This window comes from Ictidomys tridecemlineatus, chromosome 8, assembly GCF_052094955.1.
Source record: "Ictidomys tridecemlineatus isolate mIctTri1 chromosome 8, mIctTri1.hap1, whole genome shotgun sequence".
Taxonomy (NCBI): Eukaryota; Metazoa; Chordata; class Mammalia; order Rodentia; family Sciuridae; genus Ictidomys; species Ictidomys tridecemlineatus.
Genome location: NC_135484.1, coordinates 135,058,765 through 135,083,090, shown reverse-complemented (window position 1 = coordinate 135,083,090; position 24,326 = coordinate 135,058,765). Strand labels below are relative to the sequence as shown.

At 39.0% G+C, this 24,326-nt stretch overlaps 1 pseudogene; it reads left to right on the top strand.

The window, feature by feature from the left end:
- Positions 1-8,788: 8,788 nt before the first annotated feature.
- Positions 8,789-19,228, top strand: LOC101966459 (serpin B9-like; annotated as a pseudogene).
- The last annotated feature ends 5,098 nt before the right edge of the window (positions 19,229-24,326 follow it).

Here is a 24,326-nt window from a genome sequence, read left to right as displayed (position 1 = left end):
TAGATTTGTCAGAAATAAATCCACAGAACCACAAAGCTTGTAACAAAGTTTTTAATTCATTTTCTTCTCTAATTTTTAAAACATGTTCTTAAAATTTTATTAAGGTATAATTGACATGAGAAACACTTAAATGTCTAATTTCACAAAATTCAACATTGCATTCTCCATAAAACCCTCATCACCATCAAGATAATGAGTATATTTATTACACTCAAAACATTCCTTTTTTGCAATTGCTTTGTCCAACCTTCTTTGGCTCACCCAGAAATCATGCAACTCTCACAGGATAAGCCCTAAGATATCGCCATCAGGGAGAAGGAGACTCAGCTCAGGCAGGTTCTTGACTTTTTACACCACAGAAAGAAATTTCAGGATGCATCAAAAGACAAACAAGTAGAAAATGATTTAGGAAAGCAGAAAGACTTATTCAAAGGAAGCAAACAATAGAGCAGTATACACACGCAAAGGGAGGAGGAGTGTAAGTGCGTCAAAATGAGGTAGGCATTGGCGTTTCGGGTTCCTTCTTTGATAATTTTACTGAATTCCAATTATCAGATCTTTATGTTTTCTCATTGTATTTTTATTATTACATATAAAAATATTATTATTAGATTTTGTAGTTATATATATTTAGTACTTACATATGAGAAAAGACCATTCTTTCTCCCCTAAATTGCAATTGCAACTTGGCCAAAAATCAATGCATCATATATATTGGGCTATTTCTCTGATGTTTTCCATTGCACTGAGACTCTGCCAGCAAGTACATCATAACCAGATAAGAACACTTGACCCCTTATCAGATATGACCCAAAGTACACCCCTCTTTTTTTCATAACAAACACAGTATGTTTTTGTATTATTAGCGACAGAAGTTGGACTAAGACATAGTACTCAGTACAATTGGTGCAGAATATCTAAATGGTTCAGACATCAGGCCATCATCAATCTCAGGGGACACAATTAGAACATGTCATTCTCTGAAAAAGAAACAAATGAGGTTTGAACCCAGAAAAAGGGTATTTATAGTCTGTAGAACTGCTCAGTCTTGAGAAAGAGTCTGCAGTTAAGCTACCAAATCTATTTATTTCAAGTCCAGTTAAGGGATCATCAATAGGAAATGTGGAAGAAGTAGTTTCCTTAACATGTAAAGTTGGTAGAAAACGAGACACCCAATCTAGGAAGGGCATCCCAAGTGCATGAGTCAGGAAAAGATGGGTCTATCAGTCGCTGTCTCAAAGAGATGGTACAGTCACCTGACATGTTACATAGTGGATAAATATTTTAACCTTGGGAAAATTTAGAACTCTCCCAGAGATGAGGAAGTAACCAGAACTCATGTAGTTAAAAATTTGGTGTTCAAAAACTCAACAGTAAAATAAATACTAACCCAACTTAAAACTAGGCAAAAGCATTTGCATGGGCATTTCATTGAGAAAGATATTTAATAGACCAATAAACCCATGAGAAGAAGCTCTACATCTTGACAAATCAGGGAAACACAATTGTGAAAGCTTTAGTGAAACATATCATCATGTCCACTAGAATAGCAAACATCAGATAATAGACATGGTAAACTAAAACTCTCATTGCTAGTGGACATTTAAATGTGTGCAGTAGCTTTGCAAATTAGTTTGGTAGTTCCTCCAAAAGTAAATAGAGAGTTATCATATGAACAAGAAATTTTACAGTTAGGTCTATATTAAAGATGAATTCAAGAAAATATGTCTATACAAAAATTGTATCAACTGTTCAGATTTAGGACACTGTGTTCTCTATGAGGGTGCTGCACTGGTAATAATGAGTGGAGAAACTGGAAAACAAAGTTGGTATTTTTATTTTTGTGATGCTGAGGATTAAGCCAGTGTCTTGTGCATATGAGGCAAGCACATTACAACTAAGCTATATACACAGCCCTTGGAAACAACATTTTTTTATTATTAGTTGTTCAAAACATTACAAAGCTCTTGACATATCATTTTTCATACATTTGATTCAAGCGGATTATGAACTCCCATTTTTACCCCATATACAGATTGCAGAATCACATTGGTTACACATCCACTTTTTTACATACTGCCATACTAGTGTGTGTTGTATTCTGCTGCCCTTTCTATCCTCTACTATCCCCCCTCCCCTCCCCTCCCCTCTCCTCCCATCTTCTCTCTCTACCCCATCTACTGCAATTCATTTCACTCTCTTGTTTTTTCCCCTTTCCCCTCACATCCTCTTATATATAATTTTGTGTAAAAATTAGGGTCTCCTTCTTTTACCATGCAATTTCCCTTCTCTCTCTCGTTCCCTCCCCCCTCTCGTTCCTGTTTAATGGTGATCTTCTGGTCATGCTCTTCCTCCCTATTCTGTTCCTGGTTGCTCTCCGTATATCAAAGATGACATTTGGAATTTGCTTTTTAGGAATTGGCCAGCTTCACTTAGCATAATCTGCTCTAGTGCCATCCATATTCCTGCAAATTCTATGATTTTGTCATTTTTTAAGGCAGAGTAATACTCCATTGTGTATAAATGCCACATTTTTTTTATTCATTCATCTATTGAAAAGCATCTAGGTTGGTTCCACAGTCTAGCTATTGTGAATTCTGGTGCTATGAACATCAATGTAGCAGTATCCCTATAGTACGCTCTTTTAAGGTCTTTAGAGAATAGTCCGAGAAGGGGAATAGCTGGGTCAAATGGTATTTCCATTCCCAGCTTTCTCAGGAATCTCCATACTGCTTTCCAAATTGTCTGCACCAATTTGCAGTCCCACCAGCAATCTACAAGTGGACCCTTTCCCCCACAACCTCGCCAGCACTTGTTGATGTTTGACTTCATAATGGCTGCCAATCTTACTGGAGTGAGATGGTATCTTAGGGTGGTTTTGATTTGCATTTCTCTGACTGCTAGAGATGGTGAGCATTTTTTCATGTACTTGTTGACTGATTGTATGTCCTCCTCTGAGATGTGTCTGTTCAGGTCCTTGGCCCATTTGTTGATTGGGTTATTTGTTTTCTTATTGTTTAATTTTTTTAGTTCTTAGTATACTCTGAATATTAGGGCTCTATCTGAAGTGTAAGGAGTAAAAATTTGTTTCCAGGATGTAGGCTCCCTATTTACCTCTCTTATTGTTTCTTTTGCTGAGAAAAAAACTTTTTAGTTTGAGTAACTCCCATTTGTTGATTCTTGTTTCTAACTCTTGTGCTATGGGTGTCCTATTAAGGAATTTGGAGCCCGACCCCACAATATGTAGATTGGAGCCAACTTTTTCTTCTATCAGATGCAGAGTCTCTGTTTTTATATCAAGCTCCTTGATCCATTTTGTGTTAACTTTTGTGCATGGCAAGAGAAAGGGATTCAGATTCATTTTGTTGCATATGGATTTCCAGTTTTCCCAGCACCATTTGTTGAAGATGCTGTCCTTTCTCCATTGCATGATTTTAGCCTCTTTGTCAAATATAAGATAACTGTAATTTTGTGGATTGGTCTCTGTGTCCTCTATTCTGTACCATTGGTCAACCCACCTGGTTTGTTATCAGTACCATGCTGTTTTTGTTACTATTGCTCTGTAGTATAGTTTGAAGTCTTGTATCGCTATACCGCCTGATTCACTCTTCCTGCTTAGAATTGCTTTTGCTATTCTTGGTCTTTTATTTCTCCATATGAATTTCATGATTGCTTTATCAATATCTACAAGAAATACCATCGGGATTTTGATTGGCATTGCATTAAACCTATAGAGAACTTTTGGTAATGTCGCCATTTTGATGATGTTAGTTCTGCCTATCCATGGACAGGGTATATTTTTCCATCTTCTAAGATCTTCTTGTATTTCTGTATTTAGGGTTCTGTAGTTTTCATTGTATAGATCTTTCACCTCTTTTGTTAGGTTGATTCCCAAGTATTTTATTTATTTATTTTTTGAGGATATTATAAATCGGGTGGTTTTCCTCATTTCCGTTTCAGAAGATTTGTCACTGATATACAGGATTGGCTTTGATTTATGCATGTTGATTTTATATCCTGCCACTTTGCTGAATTAATTTATTAGCTCTAGTAGTTTCTTTGTAGACCCTTTTGGGTCTTCTAGGTATAAGATCATGTCAGCTGCAAATAGTGATCATTTAAGTTCTTCTTTTCCTATCTTTATGCCTTTAATTTCTTTCATCTCTCTAATTGCTCTAGCCAGTATTTCAAGAACTATATTGAATAGAAGTGGTGATAGAGGGCATCCCTGCATTGTTCCAGATTTTAGAGGAAATGCCTTCAATTTTTCTCATTCAGAATGATGCTAGCCTGAGGCTTAGCATAGATAGCTTTTACAATGTTGAGGTAAGTTCCTGTTATCCCTAGATTTTCTAGTGTTTTGAACATAAAGGGATGCTGTACTTTGTCGAATGCTTTTTCTGTGTCTATCGAGATGATCATATGGTCCTTATTTTTAAGTCTACTGATGTGGTCAATAACATTTATTTATTTCCATATATTGAACCCACCTTACATCCCAGGAATGAATCCTAGTTGATCACGGTGCACAATTTTTTTTGATATTTTTTATCCAGTTTGCCAGAATTTTATTGAGGATTTTTGTATCCAGTTTCATTAGAGATATTGGTCTGTGTTTTTTGTAGTCTTTGACTGGTTTCAGAATCAGGATGATGTTGGCCTCATAGAATGAAATTGGAAGAGTTCCCTCTTTTTCTATTTCCTGAAATAACTTGAAAAGTATTGGTATTAATTCTTCTTTCAAGGTTTTGTAAAACTCTGCTGTATATCCATCGAGACCTGGGATTTTCTTGGTTGGTAGTCTTTTGATTTCTTCTTCTATTTTATCCACTGATATTGGTCTGTTTAAATTGTGTGTATCCTCCTGACTCAATCTGGGCAACTCATATGATTTAAGAAATTTATTGATGTCTTCACTATCTTCTATTTTATTGGAATGTAGGTTTTCAAAATAATTTCTAATTATCTTCTGTATTTCTATAGCATCTATTGTAATATGGCCTTTTTCATCCTGTATGTTAGTAATTTGAGTTCTCTCTCTTCTTCTCTTCATTAGCTTGGCTAAAAGTCTGTTGATCTTATTTAGTTTTTCGAAGAACCAACTTTTAGTTTTGTCAATTTTTTCCATACTTTCTTTTGTTTCAATTTCGTTGATTTCCACTCTGATTTTAATTATTCCTTGCCTTCTCCTACATTTGCTGTTGTTTTGCTCTTCCTTTTCTAAGGCTTTGAGATGAAGTGTGAGCTCATTTATTTTTTGTTTTTTACTTTTTTTGAGGTATGGACTCCAGGCAATGAATTTCCCTCTTAAAACTGCTTGCATAGATACATTTTTTTGTTGTAAAGATTACTGTGATCTCAAACAGTGAATATAATATGTAGCTACGTAAATGTTGGGGACTATAAAAATTATGTTTCTTGATTCATAGCTATTATGCAAACTGAATATGTTCTTGCTGTTGTCAATTACATTTTGTATTTTCCTTGTAAAACTTTATAATTGTTGTCTGATTGTTATGCAGAAATATAACTTATAATATAACAACGTGAGTTAATTTGAGATAATAAACTATACCTATAGGATAAAAAAAATAAATTAAAAATAAATTTTAAACAACTGCTTTCATTGTGTTCCATCGATTCCGATATGTTGTTTCTGTATTTTCATTTATCTCCAAGAATTTTTTTATTTCCTCCTTTATGTCTTCTGTAAGCCATTGATCATTCAGTAACATATTTTTCATTTTCCAAGTGATGTAGAATTTTTCCTTCCATCTTTTATCATTGATTTCCTGTTTCATTTCATTATGATCAGGTAAAATGCATGGTATTATTTCTACACCTTTATATTTACTAAGGGTTGCCCTATGGCATAATATATGGTCTATTTTTGAGAAGGATCCATGTGCTACTGAGAAAAAAGTATATCCGCTTGATGATGGTTGATATATTCTATGTATGTCAGTTAAGTCTAGGTTATTGATTGTGCTATTGAGTTCTATAGTTTCTTTATTCAACTTTTGTTTGGAGGATCTGTCCCATGGTGAGGGAGGTGTGTTGAAGTTACCCATTGTTATTGTGTTGTGGTCTATTTGATTCTTGAACTTGAGGAGAGTTTGTTTTATGAACATTGAAGCAACATTATTTGGTGCATAAATATTGATAATTGTTATGTCTTGTTGGTGAATGGTTCCTTTTAACAGTATATAATATCCTTCCTTATCCCTTTTGATTAACTTAGTCTTGAAATTGATTTTATTCGATATGAGGATGGCCACCCCTATTGCTTCTGAGGACCGTGTGCATGGTATGATTTTTCCCAACCTTTCACCTTCAGTTTGTGTATGTCTTTTCCAATCAGATGTGTCTCTTGAAGGCAGCATATTGTTTTTTTAATCCATGTTACCAGCCTATGTCACTTTATTGGTGAGTTTAAGCCATTAACATTTAGGGTTATTATTGATACATGGTTTGTACTTCCAGTCATGTTTGATTATTTATCTTTTTTTAAAATTTGGTTTGTTTCTCCGTGAGTAGCTCCCCCCCCCACTCTCACTTTACTGAGGTACTTCCCACTGTTGATTTTGGTTATTGTTTTTCATTTCTTCCTCATGTAGTGTTTTGCTCAAGATGCTTTGCAATGCTGGTGTTCTGGCTGCAAATTCTTTAAACTTTTGTTTATCATGAAAGATTTTTATTTCAGTGTCATACCTGAAGCTTAATTTTGCTGGATACAAAGTTCTTGGTTGGCATCCATTGTCTTTTAGTGTTCGAAATACGTTTTTCCAGGATCTTCTCACTTTCAGCATCTGCGATGAAAAATCCGCCATTAACCTTATTGGTTTACCCCTGAATGTAATCTGCCTCCTTTCTCTTGTAGCTGTTAATATTTTCTCTTTGTTCTGTAAATTGGATATCATCATAACAATGTGTCTTGGTGTTGGTATACTGTGATTTTGTATGCTGGGTGTCCTGTATGCATCTAAAATTTGTACATCCATTTCCTTTTTTATATCTTGAAGGTTTTCTAAAATTATTTCATTCAACAGATTGTTCATTCCCTTGGTTTGGACCTCTATATCTTCATCTATCCCAATGACTTTTAAGTTGTTATCTCATATCTCTTGGATGTTTTTCTCGTGGTTTCTTACCAGCCTTTCTGAGTTGGCTAGACTCTTTTCAAGATGATATATTTTGTCTTCTTTGTCTGACGTTCTGGCTTCTACCTGCTCCACTGTGTTAGTGATACTCTCATTTGAGTTTTTACTTGGGTTTAGTTTCCTTCATTTGTAGGATTATTGTTTGATTTTTTAATAATCTCTATCTCCTGGTAAAGTTGCTTATTTGCTTCTTTTATCTGTTCATGTAATTCATTTTCAATGTGTTCTTTCATTGTTTGAATTTGCTGTCTCATATCCTCTTTAAGATTCCATTCCTTCTATATAAGGTATTCCTTGACTTCTTTATTTGATCATTTTTCAGATGCATCTAGGTCCTCCTGTATATTTAGGCTGTCCTGCATTGTTTGTACTCCTTTTCTTCCTTGCTTTTTCATGCTGCTCATATTACTTCTGGTTCTGTTTGACTGCTGAGTTACTGTTTACTCCTATAAATTTATTTGTTTTTATGTATCTCTAGAGTCTCTCTTTTGTGATGGGAGACTATGACTAGAGATGATGAATTTTATTGCACTTTAATGCAGATTCGTTCATTTCCTAAACTATGTACAGATTCTGATAGCATATACTGGTCTCCAGTTTGGTCTTGGGACTTATGTTTAGGTCAAGTGATGTGATGGTATTGAGGTCGGTATATCTTGGCAACCTTGGAAGATTGCTCTACTCTCTACTAACAAGGGATATTAACAGGAGAATGGTCTGGAGTATTTGGGGGTAGCTATGGAATTGGTCGCACTATATAATGCCTCGGAACATTTACCTATACACATTTAGTAAATTACACATAAAAAGCTTCGTGATACTTGGGAGGAAACGTATTAGAAGGGGAGGGAAGAAGTCACCTAAGAGAATAAGAGTAAACAGGTAGAATTCAAGAAAGGAGGAATAAAGAAATTGAAAAGAAATGAAAAGACACAAAAATAAGTTTTAAAAAAATTTAAAAATAATATATAAAAAGAAAATTTTAAAATGCAGTCTTAGATTTCGATTAACTTCTCTTCCAGTAGGTGGCGCTGTGCACACCAGGCCAAGCTTCTCCTCTCAATACACAGGAACCAATCACTGTGAAGTGGCTCCTCCTCCACAATGGGCAGCTCTCCAATCCTGAGTGTCTAGGGCCTTTTCTTGTGTCTAGTCACTTCCCCACTTTTCGTCCAGCCAGGCCCCGCTCACTGGTGATGCTCACCACAATACTGGCTACTCGCAGGGTCTGCTGGTCCCGGGAGCCCTATTTTCTTGAATGGCTGGGCACACTCTCCCTGCTTGCCATTCCCCCAGATCCTAAGGTTGTGGAGTGTGGGACTGAGAACCGTCAGCGTATTTTGCCTGCCCTCTAGTAGCCACGCTCCCAGGAGCTGGTGCAAGAGACCTCAGTTGTCAGCACTGGTGGGAGCGGAAGCCAGGGGTCCCACGCTCTGATGCCGCTCCTGACTCCCTCAGTCTCACTATGGCACTCACGGGAGAGCTGGGAGGGGCCCTTGAGGTTTCCACACTGTGTGGAGAGGAAGGGCAAGGGGGTTACACACCTGTAGCTGCTGGTTTCAATGAAGTTATCTCCTCCACCGCATTCTAGTGACAGCAGTTCTCTGCCATGGTGATGTCCCATGCGAATGGCAGCTGTACGCTCCCTTTACCAGTGTCCCATGCAACAGGTGGGTCCGGACTGGCTCTCCCAAGCCCCGTCTCAATCCTGTGGCCACTGCCTATGAAGGCTCGATTGGTATTAACCTCAAAAGTTTCACTGAGGAGCCGATGAGTTGTTTTTGAGTCAAGGCTGTTTGTCTGCCAGACGCAGTCGATCAGCCAGAACAGCATTCAGACGGATTAAGACTCCCTTTGCCCGCACAGCTGAAGAGGTCAGAGAATTAATCTCTCTGCACCCGCTGCCATGTTGGATCCTCTCCTCACATCTGTTTTCTGGAAACAACATTTTTAAAATTTTTTTAAATAATTATGAGTGCACAGTAATTATACAAAAAGTTGTGTAATTGTAGCAATTTCATGCATGCATATAAAGTACTCTAATTGAATCCACCCTACCGGTAAAACCCTCTTATCCCCCCTTTGTACAATTCCCTCCATTACCTTCCCAATTAGTCCATCTTCAACTTTCATGTCACTTTGTATTATTCCCTAGATTCCACATATGAAAGAAAACATGAGATACTTGTTTTCCTGAGATTTATTTTGTTTAACATGAAGTTTTCATGTTTCATCAATTTCCCTGCAAATCCCATTTCCTTCCTTTTTATGGCTAAATAAAACTCTATTATAAATATATTCTTACCAAATTTTTTATTTTGATCAATTTATCTCCTAATGAGCACCTAGGCTGATTTCATAATTTGGCTTGTGAACTGTGCAGGGACAGACATGGGTATGCAGCTGTTTCTGTACTATGCTGACTTTGTTTCCTTCACGTGTACACAAGAAGAGTGATATAACTGGATCATGTGTTAGGTAGCACTACCTTTAGTTCCTGAGGAAACTTCTTACTATTTTCCATAGTGATGGAGCTAATTTACGTTTCCACCAACAGCATTTTAGAGAAAGGGACTCATTCCTACAGGATTTTCCTCCCCTAAAACCTGAGCCTGTCATTCTGTCTTTGCTTTCTGTCAATAGGGAAGCCCAGATTTGTAGGTTTTGTGTCCTTACCCAGTCCTCGTTGTGTTTTTCCCAGGGGACTTTGCAGCCTGCCTTTGGTTGTCAGTTTTAGAGTACTTTCACTTTCAGAATCCTCTAGAAAACATTCTGTGCCCAACTCCACCCCAGTGTCTCCCTTGGTGTTCCAGTGCAAGCCAGTGGGTTGCAGAGGCTAGGCTAGGGGAACAAGAACAGGGGGATTAGTGACCCATCCCTGGGCAGGGAGGAGACCCTATCCCCTGTCATGACCCAGTTCATACTGAATTTCTTCCCTGGGGAAGTGACTCATTGATTGGAAGGTAGAAATTCCGACAGCTAAACAGACCTAATAAAGGTTTCTGGGAGTGCAGAGGCCCCAGAGTGGACCTGAGAGAGGCACAGGTGTAGATCCTGGTCCTGTGATTCAGAAGTCAGCACCAGGCTAGCAACACTGAGACCTGAGGGAGAGACTGTGTGGGAGGTGGGAGGTGAGGACTTCTGTGTGCAGGGGCTGAAGTGACAGTGTTCTAAGTTAGGAAAGTGTAAGAAACCTCAGGCCACCACTGGGAGAAGGGATGCCAAAGGCTGAGATGAGAAAAGAGAATCCCAAAAGGCAGTGTCATTTCTGTATTTAGAGAAACAGCTTCTTGGGAGATCATAGGGGTCAGTTGTGCTGCTGGACCTTGCTTGGGGATGGTCACAGAGAAGGTTAGCAGGATTCTAAGAAGACAAATGTGCTGCACAGCATTCTGGCTTCTCTGCTTACCTGTTTCCTGAACCTGGCTGCTCCTGGCCCTAACATTAGTGGGTTTTCATGCTCCAACACCACTCCCACCTACTGGCCCTATTTTCTCACCTCTCCTCTCTTCTCAGGGATCACAGCATGACTTCTGCCTTACCTCTTCTCTGTGCTTTTAAAATCTCCAGTGTCCAATTCAAAACGAGTGCACCCTCTATTTATCTGAGAGTTCCCCCTAATTGATGGAGCTCTTGCTGTTTTCTGAGCATACTTGCAGGTGCTTAGAATCAGAATTCTAGGCACCTTTCCATCAGAGAGCAGCCAGTCTCATGTATCCAACAATGGATGAGACAAGGAATTATAATAAGGAGAGATGAGTCAGGGTCGGAGAGGAGAGAGATCTAGATTAGGACATCAGAGGTCTCCTGGTGCTGAGCCTAGGAGGGAGGAGGGAGTGATTGGAGCCTGGTGACAGGCATGGAGTAGGAAGCCTTTTAAGTTGGATATCACTGTTTACCAAGGCTCAGAGGTGATTCGCAGGGTCAGAGTAGGTAGAGGTGAAGGCTGTGAGAGGTGGGGGGCTGGAGCAGGGGATGGGGCTAGGCAGATGGGAAGTCATTTAGAAAAGGCATTTTTGAGCTTATCCCAAGGGCCACTAGAGATTTAAGGGAGAGCTTAAGGTATCAAGATAGCACTTCCATCTTCCCTTTCAGTATTCTGTGTGTCTATCCATCTGGGGTCCTAATGGGGGAAGCCCATGTTCTTAGACTCCCCAGCCCACTTGATTTACAAATTTTAGTGAGCAGGGACGAATGGTACTCGGGATCTCAGGGTCATGGACATTAGAGGCTCTGCAGAGGAGACATGTGATCTGTACTAGGCACAGGATTACAGTGGATGGAGAAGTGAAGTGGGGTAGAATAATTTGGGAGGGGGCTGAAGGCAGGCTTGGACATGGGTTTTGGGGATCTCTGAGAAATGGGATGTTGTCAGAGAGGTTTTCAAGGATCTAAGGCCAGCCGCTGGTGAGAGAGGGTCTCACTGCATAGAGCTGCCCCATGGTGTTTACACTCCTCTTTCTTTGTCTACAAGTAGCACCTCCTTGCTCTTGCTTTGACTAGTCATCCATTCTTCTTTCTTTGACCTGTCAATTTCTGTTCTTCTCTGCATGCTTTTCTGCTCTTCCTTTCCTAGATAGTTTGATGTTCTACAGACAGCAGGCCCTTCCTCACATATCTAATCTACTCCCATGGCTTTCGCTGGTACTCAGAAATTTTCTGAATTCACAAGAAAAAGGAAAGCCAAGCAGAGACCACACACAGTGTCCTCAGCCCCATTTCATTATGTTTCTCTGTTTTCTTTGCCCCCAGACCCTGCATCATAGATTCTCTTTCAAAAGCAAATAGCATCTTTGCCATCTAGGTTTTGAAGATGCCGTTTCAAGACAGACCTTCACAAAACGTGTTTTTTTCTCCTCTGAGCATCTCCTCTGCCCTGGCCATGGTCCTCCTCAGGGAAAAGGGCAATACCAAGGTCCAGATGGCTCAGGTAAGCCTGCCTGTCATTGAGAAGGAGGGACTGGTGTGCAAGGAAGGAGGGGTGAGGCTGGAACATTTAATGGAGGGGGTATAGAGTGAAGGGAAGGAGAGAGGTGAGGAGTTTCCTCCAGTGAGATGTTGTGGGGGTTGCTTGCATGGGTTACTGTGTAATCCCTTTTTCATTTATAACTTTCCTTGTAAGTATTTTTTTATTTTGTCTTAAAATTGCTGATGTCTGTCTATGTTGGGTAGATGTGTGCTTTCTTTGAAAGGATCAATTCTTGGACTCATTGAGCATTTTGCATTTTTCCCTGAATTCCTTAGGATTTTTTCTTGCTCTTTTCTAACATTGTGCATTGGGAATTTAGTTATATCATTATTTCATTTGTGGAATTATAATAATTAATTCTGTTTGACTATTTTTGATGAAGTTATTTGGGTTGGTAATAGAGCATTCATATTATTTTCTAAATTATAAGTCACATATTTAAATATAATATTAAATATTTACTTAGAATCATTCTTTAAAAGAGAAGAAACATTTTATTGTTTAACTTATTGAGAATCATCAAGATTGGTGTGAAAACTCTCTTCAACTGCTGCTGCTGGCATGAAGGACTTAGGGATGTTACTCAAGATACAGCCACTCCAGAGCCCCCATCTTCTGCTGCAGTCTTTTCAGGGAGAGGAGGCTTCCAGTGACAAGAAGATAAAAGTGAACATCTTACTAAAGGCTATGGGTCATCCCTAAAATGAAAACAAAATGTGGGTTGTAAAGAGAACCTGAACCATGCAAAGACTCATTGACTCATCAAGAAGTTCCTTAAATTTGTGGCTTTGGAACAGTTGTTCACTTATGGGAATCAGTCCTTTGCTCCTCCCCCAGATGAGGGATGTTTGGGCAGTGATGGTAAACTGGTCCTACAGTACTGCAAATCTCAGGCCTGGGGATGAGCCACAAAGGAAAAACAACTTGCTACTCAAAATGGTTTTCTACAGAGGAAATGTCTCTAAAAATTTCAAATGCTTATTGTGAGAAGAGACTTAACAGATATGAGCTACTCAGCATGTGTCCACTGTGACTCATGTTTATGCATAAGAAAACGTCTGTGGAATGAATAGACTAACAAAATTATAAGTATTTTAATACACAAATATTACCAAAAGATTGCCGTTACATTATGCCTGTTGCTTCTGCCTATTATTACTGTTGTTCCAGATCTGCCTCCAAAGTTGAAAAGACGAAACTACATAAACCTCCATTACCAATTTCCAAAATGATTCAAATTGGTGACTTACAGAATTGTCATTCTGCCAATTTCTTTAATGGTAAAAATTAATTTACTAAAAGGTTTTTCCTTTTGGTTGTAAATTATTCAGGAAACTAAAATTTGTGTGGGATATAAGATGTTTACTTTTTTCTGTTGAATTAACTTGTCAGACCAAGTCACATTGACCTATTAGCTGAATGCCTTATATAATCCAGCAGAGAGCAGTCCAGCTGATACAACAGGTTTGATAATTTGGTTGTACATCTTTACAAGGTGATAAGCCTTTTTTTTGTTATTTTCTGGCTAATATCTACTCATGAAAGCAGGTATGCTGACCAACTGGAAGACAGAGAAAATATACATTGTTTGAATTTAATTATGTTGGGAAATGGAAGTCATTTTACAAATTCTAGAAAAGTTAGTTCTATAGCTTTTTTTAGTACTATCATTTAAGATTCAATCCCAAAGTTTTGCTGCTCTGTCACTTATTTATACAATCTCAAAAGCTAGTACTGAGCAAACCTAAAGAAAAAAATAGACAATATGTTAGTTATTTGATTGTTACATAGAGAGTTATTTCTTTAGAAATTGTTTTTAATAATTAGTTAGTAGGTTGATTTCCATGTTGGTTTTATTTATAATGTTGTTGATTTTTTATTTCCATCACTAACGTCGTTGAATATGAATTGTTTCATTTGTGTATTTCAGAGTCAATGAAACTCTTCTTGTGATGTAATATGACCTTTATTGAAATATAAATATCATATAATATACATATATTATATCTCTCTCTAGGATACGGTTTAAGAACTTATTTATTTTTATCAATCCTATTGCTCATTTTATACTTTTATTTTCTTGTAATATTATCATGATGATTGCATTCCTGTCCATATTTTTCTTGGACTTTTAGTTTTTTGAACCACATCTTCTTTGTAAATAAATAGAGGCAAGTTACTTTAGTATTTTAAACTGCTTCTTTTTTCACATAAATAGAGGCAAGTTATTCTCTACTTCTGACTAATTTATGGTGTGTGTGGGATGCAGGATTTAAGAATAGTCCCTTTTCTGAATCTCTCTGTCCCCTTGTATTTTTTTTCTCTCACTCACCTTTAAACTATACAAAAATCTCTGTACAGATACAAAACCTGTATCTTTTACTCAACAGGCTCCCTCCTGGCCCCTCTCTCCACCTATCCCACCAGTGACACTTCTGAATTAGAATCAACTTCCTCTCAAAGAATAAATTTAAGTAGTATTTGAGAAGAAAAAAATGCTTACAAATTCTTTTGGAGACCAAGATCCTAGTTGAGAGAATCTTGCTTTCCTTCACAGGCAATGTCTGTAAACACAGAGGAAGACATCCATAAGGGCTTCAAGATGCTTCTCAATCTAGTGAACAACCCTGGGTCAAAGTATTTGCTTACAACAGCCAACAGGCTCTTTGTAGAGAAGACCTATGATTTCCTCTCAGTAAGTTGAGTCAACAGAACAAAAAAAAGTGGTATTTAAAATACCTGGAAATATACAACCCAGAAGAGAGACCCTAGAGACCAGACAGGATAACACACTTGGGAAACTGTGGCAAGAGGATGGAGAGTTAGAAGCCATCTTGTGCAACCTAGTGTCACCCTTGTCTCAAAAACAAAATGGAAAACTGCCTTGGGACATTGCTCAGTGGTACAGTATTTGCCTAGCATACTCAAGGCCCTGAGCTCAATCCTCAGTACTGAGAAATCAAGCAAAAAAAAAAATAACAATATTTTAGAGAACTTGAGAAACTCACAGTAAACTATTTTTGGTAAAGACCCCAATTCTACAATCATAACTTATATTATTTCAATTTAGGCAATGTCTCAAATTTCATTTATTATCTCCGGTTTTCCAAGGCTCAAAAAATATCTCTTACAAACTAAAATGTTTCACCATCAAGTAGCTTAAGATTTGATCATGTTTTTAATTTTAAGAAAAGCCTAAAGCTAGCATTCAGAATGCTTTGAAGCTCACTGTCATTTTATTGAGCAACCTGGCCACCTGAATTATTTCTCTCCAAAGACATTTAAGGAGTCCTGTCTTCAGTTCTACCACTCGGAGCTGGAGCAGCTGTCCTTTGCTGAAGCTACAGAGAAGTCCAGGGAGCATATAAATACTTGTGTCTCTAAAGAAACAAAAGGTCAGAATAATAAGTTATTTCACTCTCCTCCCACCCCACCTCTGTTCTCTTTGCTTCTCTCCTCTACCTCTCCTCCTCACTGCTAATGTCACTGGTGTTGCAGAACCAACAAAGCAAGGTTGCCTGGCTGAGCCTCTTGGTTCCTGTGAACCTTAGTGGCTCACAGAAGATCTGATCAATGCTCAGGTTTTCAAAACCAGACAGTTAATACTGTCTGTTTTCCCAGGGCTTGAATGGCTAATGCAAGTGTCAACAGAAACTCATAGGTCAGATTTCCCATGTAATACTTTACATGTCACTGGCCTGTATTGTTCACACAGCAGGTGACTTTCATCTATGGGAACAGATCAATGGCCACATCTTCCCAAGTCATGACCTTGGCCCTCTTCTTCCTGGGGTCAGTTTGTACTTCATTTCTCCCACTTTTACATGTTAAGATGACTTCTCCTACTTTTTCTTTCCTATCTCTCACTTAAGTGCCCATCACAGACTTGAGAAGCCTAGATTTGATTAGTCAACTACAGAGCCTCTCTCAGGGCTGATCCATTCCACAGATTGAAAACATGCTGCTTGTGAGGTGAAAACATACTCATTTCTGTTTTAGAGTTTGACAAGTTCTAACCTTGGTCCTCAAGATCAATAATGGTTTGATGTTTGAACTATCCAGGCATTTACACACCAACACAAACATACTTATTTTTGCTAACATATGAGATAGTAAAAAAACTACAGAGAGTTCCTTCCAGTATTTCCTCTTGGAACCTTTTATTTTTATGCCCTCAAGGGGCAGCTAATTGGCAGGGATACTCTTAGTTCCTTGGAAACATATCACTTGATATACAGGGAAAGAAGGACATACATTCACCTACCCTAATCATTATCTCTTCCAGGGCTTCCAGGTTCCAGGAGGGTGCAATCATAAAGTAGTTTCCAGAAACTCCTCCTATGTCTCTGTTCTGGAGCTATTCAATTCTTGTTGCCTCAGGAATGTTGCCAGGTACCTGTACAATGTTAGAACTGGGCCTGACAACAGGGCCTTAGACCTGACACTGTTCTTACCCACAGCAGGTAATGTCAGCTTCTACTGGGCCCCTCTCTCCTTGGCTGCTTGTCTTTTTTCCTAACCTGGTGTCAAGTTTCAGCTTGGTCCCAACCTGATTTCCTCCGGTGAATTTGAAGTCTTTCACCATAATCAACTTGGTGGATATTCCAATGTCTGTCATCATGAATACCACTCATAGCTGGGATTTTTGACTTTTATACCTATCATCCAAACTCAGCACATTTTGAAAACAGAATGTTTGGATCTCCAAGACATCATGTCATGATTATTCACCATGGATTCAGAAGAACCAAATGATAGAGTTTGTGATTGTCTTGAAAGGTAAAATTCCATAGTAACTACCAGTGAACTTGATTGATGAGCAGGTCAGGCTTATTCTTGTAATTGCCATCTACTTCCAAGGAATGTGGGACAAGCCATTTGACAACTAATGCACAGAAGAAATGGCTTTCAAAGTAAACCAGGTAGAGAAAGACTTTCAAAAATTATAAGTGTTTAATAATAATTTCAAACTTATTATCTCTTTTAATGAATTATAAACTCATTGAAAAAATGATGCAATAAATAATACTTGCTGTCTATTATGTTTTACATCCTATTAGCTCTCTAAGTGCCTCTGATGAACTCTCATACATGTATTGGTTTAATCTTATTCTGGTCACAAATATCTTCCTATAGACACAAGTTGCTTACATAGAAAGCAAATGAAGCTGTATATATATATATATATATATATATATATATATATATATATATATATCAGACAAAAGGCAGGGTGTAAACAGGGAGTGTGAAAAAAACACTTCCTGAATCAGAATTTAGGGACTGGTTCAAACATCAAACCAGTGTGGCTCAATGGTATAGTGGTCTCTTAGTAGTGCAAGTCTCTAGGTTCAATCCACAGGACTACATATAAATAAATAAATAAAATGAAGACATTGTGTCCAACTACAACTAAAAATATTTTTTAAAAAAATCTCACATTTGAATTATTGTTAATCATAACTTATTATTGATTCAGCATTCACTGCATTGTATCATTAAACATGAGTAGCAAAGGCCCTAGTCAACTGTGAGTTATAACTTTAATTAAAACAGATATTAGAATATTTGCCAAATTCTCTAATCCCTTAAAATACAATGTAATACAATAAAGAAGCTTGTATGTATTAAACTCTCCCTCTTTATAAGGCATATTTCAGATAACTATTTATTAATTTCTAAGAGTGCTGGAACACAGCAGAGTTGAGAGTTTTCTTTCTGCTTTTCATACTGTTATAAATGCTGTGCTTGTTGTTATTCTTCTCAGGAGGAGGAAAGGCCAGTTCACATGATGTGGCCGGAAGCCAATTTTAACTTCATCTACAACATTGAGGCCCAGACAAAGGTGGTGGAGCTGCCCTATGCTGGCAAGATGATGAGCATGATCATCCTGCTTCCAGATGAGGACATGGACCTCAGTGTGGTAAATCAGGAGGTGCTGCACACCTTTGAATTCAGAATTTTGGTGGGAAGAATCAGGTATACCTCATGCTCTTTGTTTCACAGTATCTCCAACTCAAAGCCCAAATGGCCCATTCCTGACCTCCTTGTTTCCTTGTGGTATGATCCTTATTGCAAGAGAGTCAACTGTCCTCTCAAGGGTGGCTGTGCACTGTGATGACCTAAAGGGTCTCTGTGAGCAGAGCAGCTCCCATGGGCTTTCCCTCTCTCCAGGTCCCTACCTGTGAGGATGAGTTTCCACAAACAGTGCCTCATTCCACCTTAGGCCTCCTGGAGCGGCTCACACTGAGAGATCTTCCTTTTCTCAGTCTCTTTTGCTTGCCAGAAATGGTTCATTGTGTTAAAACTTAAAGCCTTCTTCAAACCAATAAATACAATTAGAAAAGCACCATTGACCTATCTAGATGACTTTCACAATAAACATGGTTTGCTGGTGGATGGATAAGAAGAAGCAGCCACAGTCTTCCTGCAGGGAAATCACATACGGAATAGCACATGGGGTGGTTGACAAGTGAGAGCCCTCACAAGCTTCTGGGCAGCTGAAGGAGCTACCCATCCTGTGTGGGCAGCCAACATGGAATGTTCAAGGAAATGTCTGTGTGTCCATAGATACATGCCATAGTCTGAATATGAACCTGTGATTCTGGTCTTTCAGGTGGAAAATAACCTTACTTTTGAGAAATTCATTGCCTGGACTATGGCAGCCTCTTTGCAGAATATTGAATTAGAAGTTCTCCTTCTGAGATTTAAACTGCAGGGGGATTATGACATGGAGTCTGTGCTTCAGCATTTGGGAATGGTTGATGCCTTCCAACAGGGCCAGGCTGATTTCTCTGCAATGTCAACTGAGACAGAACTGTGTCTATCCAAAGTTCTGCACAAGAGTGTGGTGGTGAATGAAGAAGGCACTGAGGCTGCAGCAGCTATAGATATTGACACAATCTTTGACTGTATATCTTGTGCACCAACATTCAATGCTGACCACCGCTTCCTTTTCTTCATCAGGCATAACAGAACCAACGCTCTTCTGTTCTGTGGCAGTTCTCATCTCCCTAAGGGTTGTACTTCCCCACCATGGAGAATTCCATCTTTCCATGTCTCCCAATTCCCTCTACAGTTTACAAGGATGGGCCTTTAGTTGAACACCAAGTAGAAAAATGAGGGCAGTGTCCTAAGCCTTCTGAACCACTTGCCACTGTGATCTCATGGTGCACCACACTGAGCTGTCCCCATACTGCCCACTCATTTGTACAATAGAACTAGGTAATGGCCAATAAGCTGTCCTGATTCCCTGTTGTACTTAGGATGTGTGCAGTACAGAGGCAATTTGATAGCTTACAAACTTTCCCTTAGATGGCCCCAAACACATTTCCCACTCATTCCACATGCAATTCCTGCTTTCCTGGAACTTCAAATTTGTCACACAGCTGCCTTAGCCTGAATGCCTCAATAATAATAAATGTTGGTATATACTGTTACTGCCATTCTAGTTTAAAGAGAAAACAATTTTAGTCTGGAGGTGTGTTTCAGTGGTAGAGTGCTTGACTAACACATGCGAGGCACTGGGTTAGACCCTCGACACCACATAAAAAATAAAATAAATAAAATAAAAATATTTTGTCCATATATAAAAAAAACTTTAATGCACATTTTAATTTTGTCTATCATTGCCATTCACCATTCACCATATTTTCTTCATTGCAATAGATACTAGGAACACAAGGAGTTAGAGGCATGGTCCTTTGACAAATGCTCTTTAATGTGTGTTCCCAATTTATACAGTGTTTATGACAATCCGATTTGACAGGTGAATATCTTTGAACTACCATGTAGCCCCCTTGCAGCTAGGATACCTTGCCTGGTGGTATTGCATTTCTCTACCTCCAACACAAACAGTTAAATGCCATTATCCCTTAAAGTTCTGTTCAAATGTCATCTTCTTCAAGAAATTTTCTCATTTTTTATAACCACATGTAAATCTTTGAACTTTCTCAATAACTGCAAATAATACTTGCATTGCTTATTTATTAATCATTTTTATTATTAGTCTTTTGACTAGGCCTTAAAGTTTTTAAGATTTGTGATTATATTCTACATGCTATAGTGCAGTAATTAATAATTTGATTATATGTAGTATGGATGCAACTAAATACAGAATAGTAACTTTGCCCATTGCTAATAAAACAAAGAGACTGCATATAGGCAGAAACAAGTCAGTCATTAGCTTTCCAATTTTCCTAGTAATGATCTATAAATGCATTTTCCACTAGCTACTTATCATAAAATGTAAAGAAGAAGTTAAATAAAAATTTCTTTGTTGGTTCCTATCATATAAAAGATGTTCTATTCTATTTTAGCAGGGCCAGTATATGTAAATATGGAAATTAAATGTTATCACAAAAATGAAGGAGTTATGAGACTCTGGTTAAAGAGGGTACTAAATGAGAATAACATATATGTAAAGAATTCAAAACAAAAAAAGTTGTTATTAAAGCACTCTATGTGCATTGTAAGTATATAGGGTTTTTTTTTTTCCTATGTGTATTTTTGAACAATGGAAGTGTTAAAAATTAAGGTCAAGTTTGTTAGATTAATTACATTATTGTATAGGCTGCCTGGAATAGAAGTGTATATTTATCATAGAGAAGCATAATTTGCATCATATTATGGCAGGTTATATTCAATGAAAACCTTTCAGAGTCCCTTTATTTTTGAATATCCTGTAAACAACTAGACCACCAGAGCATGATTGTACAACAGTAAATGTTCCCTTGAATAAAACTGAAGAGGCATTTTGGAAAATAAATTTTAAAAGGAAAAGAAAATGTAGAAAGGTACTTAGAGTTCTTACTTTCCAAGTACAGAATCTCCTACCAAAATCAAGGCATCTTAAACTTCATCAAGAAAATAAGTTTTGTAGTGCTCTTAAATCTATCATTATGAATAAAACTGGTGCAAATTGGTCAAGTGGAGTCAACAGACACATGAGCATTTGGGGAACATTCCATATCCAAATGACAACAGTCATATGAACAGATGACCCTGGCTTGATTCAGTTTCTCGTGAATGTAATTTTTCTCAATTCTCATTTTATAAGTCAATAAGTATATATTACCATATTATTCTCTCATAAGTAGAATTTATTATAAGTAGACATCTCATAAAAATCTAATTTAAATTTGTTGGTATGATAAAATTCAGAATGTGCAAAATTTGCCAGGAGCACTAGCTCACACCTATAATCCTGGTAGCTCCAGAAAATGAGGCAGGAGGTTTTGAGTTCAAAGTCAGGCATAGCAAAAGAAAGACACTAAGCAACTCAGAGAGATCCTGTCTCAAATAAAACAGTAGGGCTAGATATGTGGCTCAGTGGCCAAGTGCCATTGAGTTCACTCCCTGTTACCGCCCCTCCAAATAAATAAATAAGTCAATAAAATGTCTAAAATTATTAATATTTTTCCCAGATTGCTGACCATTTAGTATTATGTCTATCTCTGTTAGCTGTTTAAAATGTAATGTCCATTGCTTTCTGTTTTAAAATAATGAAAAAACGAACAAGGCTCGTGATCAGAGAAAATGCCCATTTATTGAGGAACAGCTCTGTATATTTAGAGAGCCAGGGGTTGATTGACAGTTTTGACAGTTTAATGGTTGAATGGTTTGTCAGTTGGCATGGGGTGCTTTCTGATTGGTGGGTAAGGGCCATGTAAGCCAGTGGGCTGGTTTGATTGGTGGTTTAGGATCATGTGAGCCAGCAGGGTTAGTCTGATTGGTGGGTTAGGATCATGTAAGCCAGCAGGGCTAGTCTGATTGGTGGGTAAAGCTCTATAGTGTGGCTGATTGAGCCACATGATCAGCCTTGGAATTCCCCATAGTAGTAAGGGAGGAGTCAGTTTGATGGATCTTGCAATGGATTATTTCCAGTTGTGAAGGCAGCCTGGAGGCTCGTAGTAGGCCAGAAATAAGTGTGGAATTAATGACTGCCATCCCTCTGGTGGTTGGTCAATAGCCCCCTTTCTTTCCAAGTGCTTGTGTGGGAGATCAGGATATGAAAGACATATTTGGAATCTGTATATAGGGAGAGGGTTTTTCCCTCCACTAGCTCGAATGCCCTTGTAGCAGCTATGAGTTCAGCTTGTTGGTGGTATTGGGTGGGAGAGGTTTTGCCTCTATGATAGATGAGAGGGAAAAGACAGCATACCCCACCACTTTAAACCTTTTGTACATAAAGGAGCTACCATCTGAGGACCAGAGGAGGTCCAAAGAGGGCAGGGGTCCCTCAGAAATGGTGGTAGGGCAGGGTAAAATTATCTCTAATATTTCCAGGCATTTGTGGATGGGATCTTGTGGGGGAGAAGATGGGAGGAGGGAGGTTTAATGGAGAGCAGGACTTAAAAGAGATGGAGGGATTTTCAAGGAATGAGACAAGGAGGGGTAGAACCCTGGAAGGAGGAAGTGACTGTAGCCCCTTGTAAGTGAGGAAATCCTTTAGATGGTGATGAGATGAGATGGTTAGTGGAGAGCCAAAGGTAAGCTTGTGTGGGAAGTTGTCTATGGAACAGAGTAATGGGGAGTCTTTTTTGGATAGATGGTCTTTCCTCCTACCCCAACAATAGGAGAAGTGGATGGCACTGTTTGCCCCCAGAATTCTGTCAGGACTGAAAAGGTAGCCCCGGTATCATGGAGAAAGTCAACCTTGCACTTATCGACCTGAATCCACATCACCCTGGGTTCCTGTCTATTGATCATTACAGGCAGGGACAAGGACCCAAGACTCTGTCCATCAATTGATTGCCATGCCTAGAGGTTGGAGTTGTGTGATGTCACTCATAGAGAACGGGACATGTCCCAGATAATGCCCTCAGGTCTAGCAACCTCTCTTAATGTGGCCATGGTTTGTGGGACTAGGGAGCGGGACCTAGTTTGAGGGGACAAAAGATGTCAGCCAAGTTAGGGGGAGCACCTGAGGGGCTTGACAGAGCTGACGGGGGAGGTCGGTAAGAAGGGGATTCATCTGCCAGATAGGTCAGGGTGAGAATGAAGAAGAGGAAAAGGCTCAACATAGGGGATCTCCTTCCACTTTTTTGAGTACTCGCAGAAGTTAAACAGATCTCTGAGAATTGCAGGATCTAGGGATCCTCCTAGGAGTCATTGACTTTGATTGTCTAATTGATAGTAAGGCCAATCTTGCGTGCAGAATTTAATAAGAGGTGGTCTGCAGGGAGGGAAGAAGAGGCTCCCATAGGTCAGGAGAGGGACAAGGGTGGGAGAGAGAGAGAGAGAGAGAGAGAGGAGTGCCTGTTCTTCCACCCCTCAGTACTTCCTGCGCATGAACCAGGCTTCAGAGAGTCCACCATGACCATGAAGGTCGAGGTGGGGTGCGTTCTCTCCTCCAGATTGGGCATCAAATGTTTGCTGGACGATCACAGTCAAAGCCCCTGCATAGCCCGACTGAAGTTGGATATCCAAAAGGGGAACTCACCTATTGAAGAGCCAGTGTTTTGTGAGTAGTAGCAGCGCTCGAAAAAGTGAAGGAGGACGGCAAGCCTTGAGAGAGGGGGCCCTTGAGCAGTGAGGAATTCCCCCTCCCGGGTTTCGGCACCAATGAAAGAATGAACAAGGCTTGTCATCAGAGAAAATGCCCCTTTATTGAGGAACAGCTCTGTATATTTATAGAGCCAGGGATGGTTTGACAGTTATGACAGTTTAATGATTGAAAGGTTTTTCAGTTGGCATGGGGTGCTTTCTGATTGGTGGGTAAGGATCATGTGAGCCAGCAGGGTTAGTCTGATTGGTGGGTAAGGATTCATGGACAGAAGCATGTTTGGGGCAGAAGCAGTGCAGGCAAATCCCTGCACCCCAAGGCAGGAAGAAGGGGGAAATGCTAAGCTAGACAAAGAGAGGCCATGACCACTGGAATGCACGAGTCTTTTCTCAAAAACTATTAAAATATACAACATCATTTTAAGAAATAATCCAGGCATCAGAGGCCAGCACCATTTGCTCAGCTATCTTAATGATCTGGTTTGTCCTATAGGGTCTGGGATGCATGCCAGGGTCACCTTATAGCAAAATGGTGGTTATAACCAAGGTGAATGTAGTCAAGTGAAGCTAGATCCTTATAACACACACACACACACACACACACACACACACACATATACACACACACACATAAATTGCAAAACTGTATAGCAGAGGTGAGTTACAGTGAGGGGGCCTCAACCTAGGTGGTT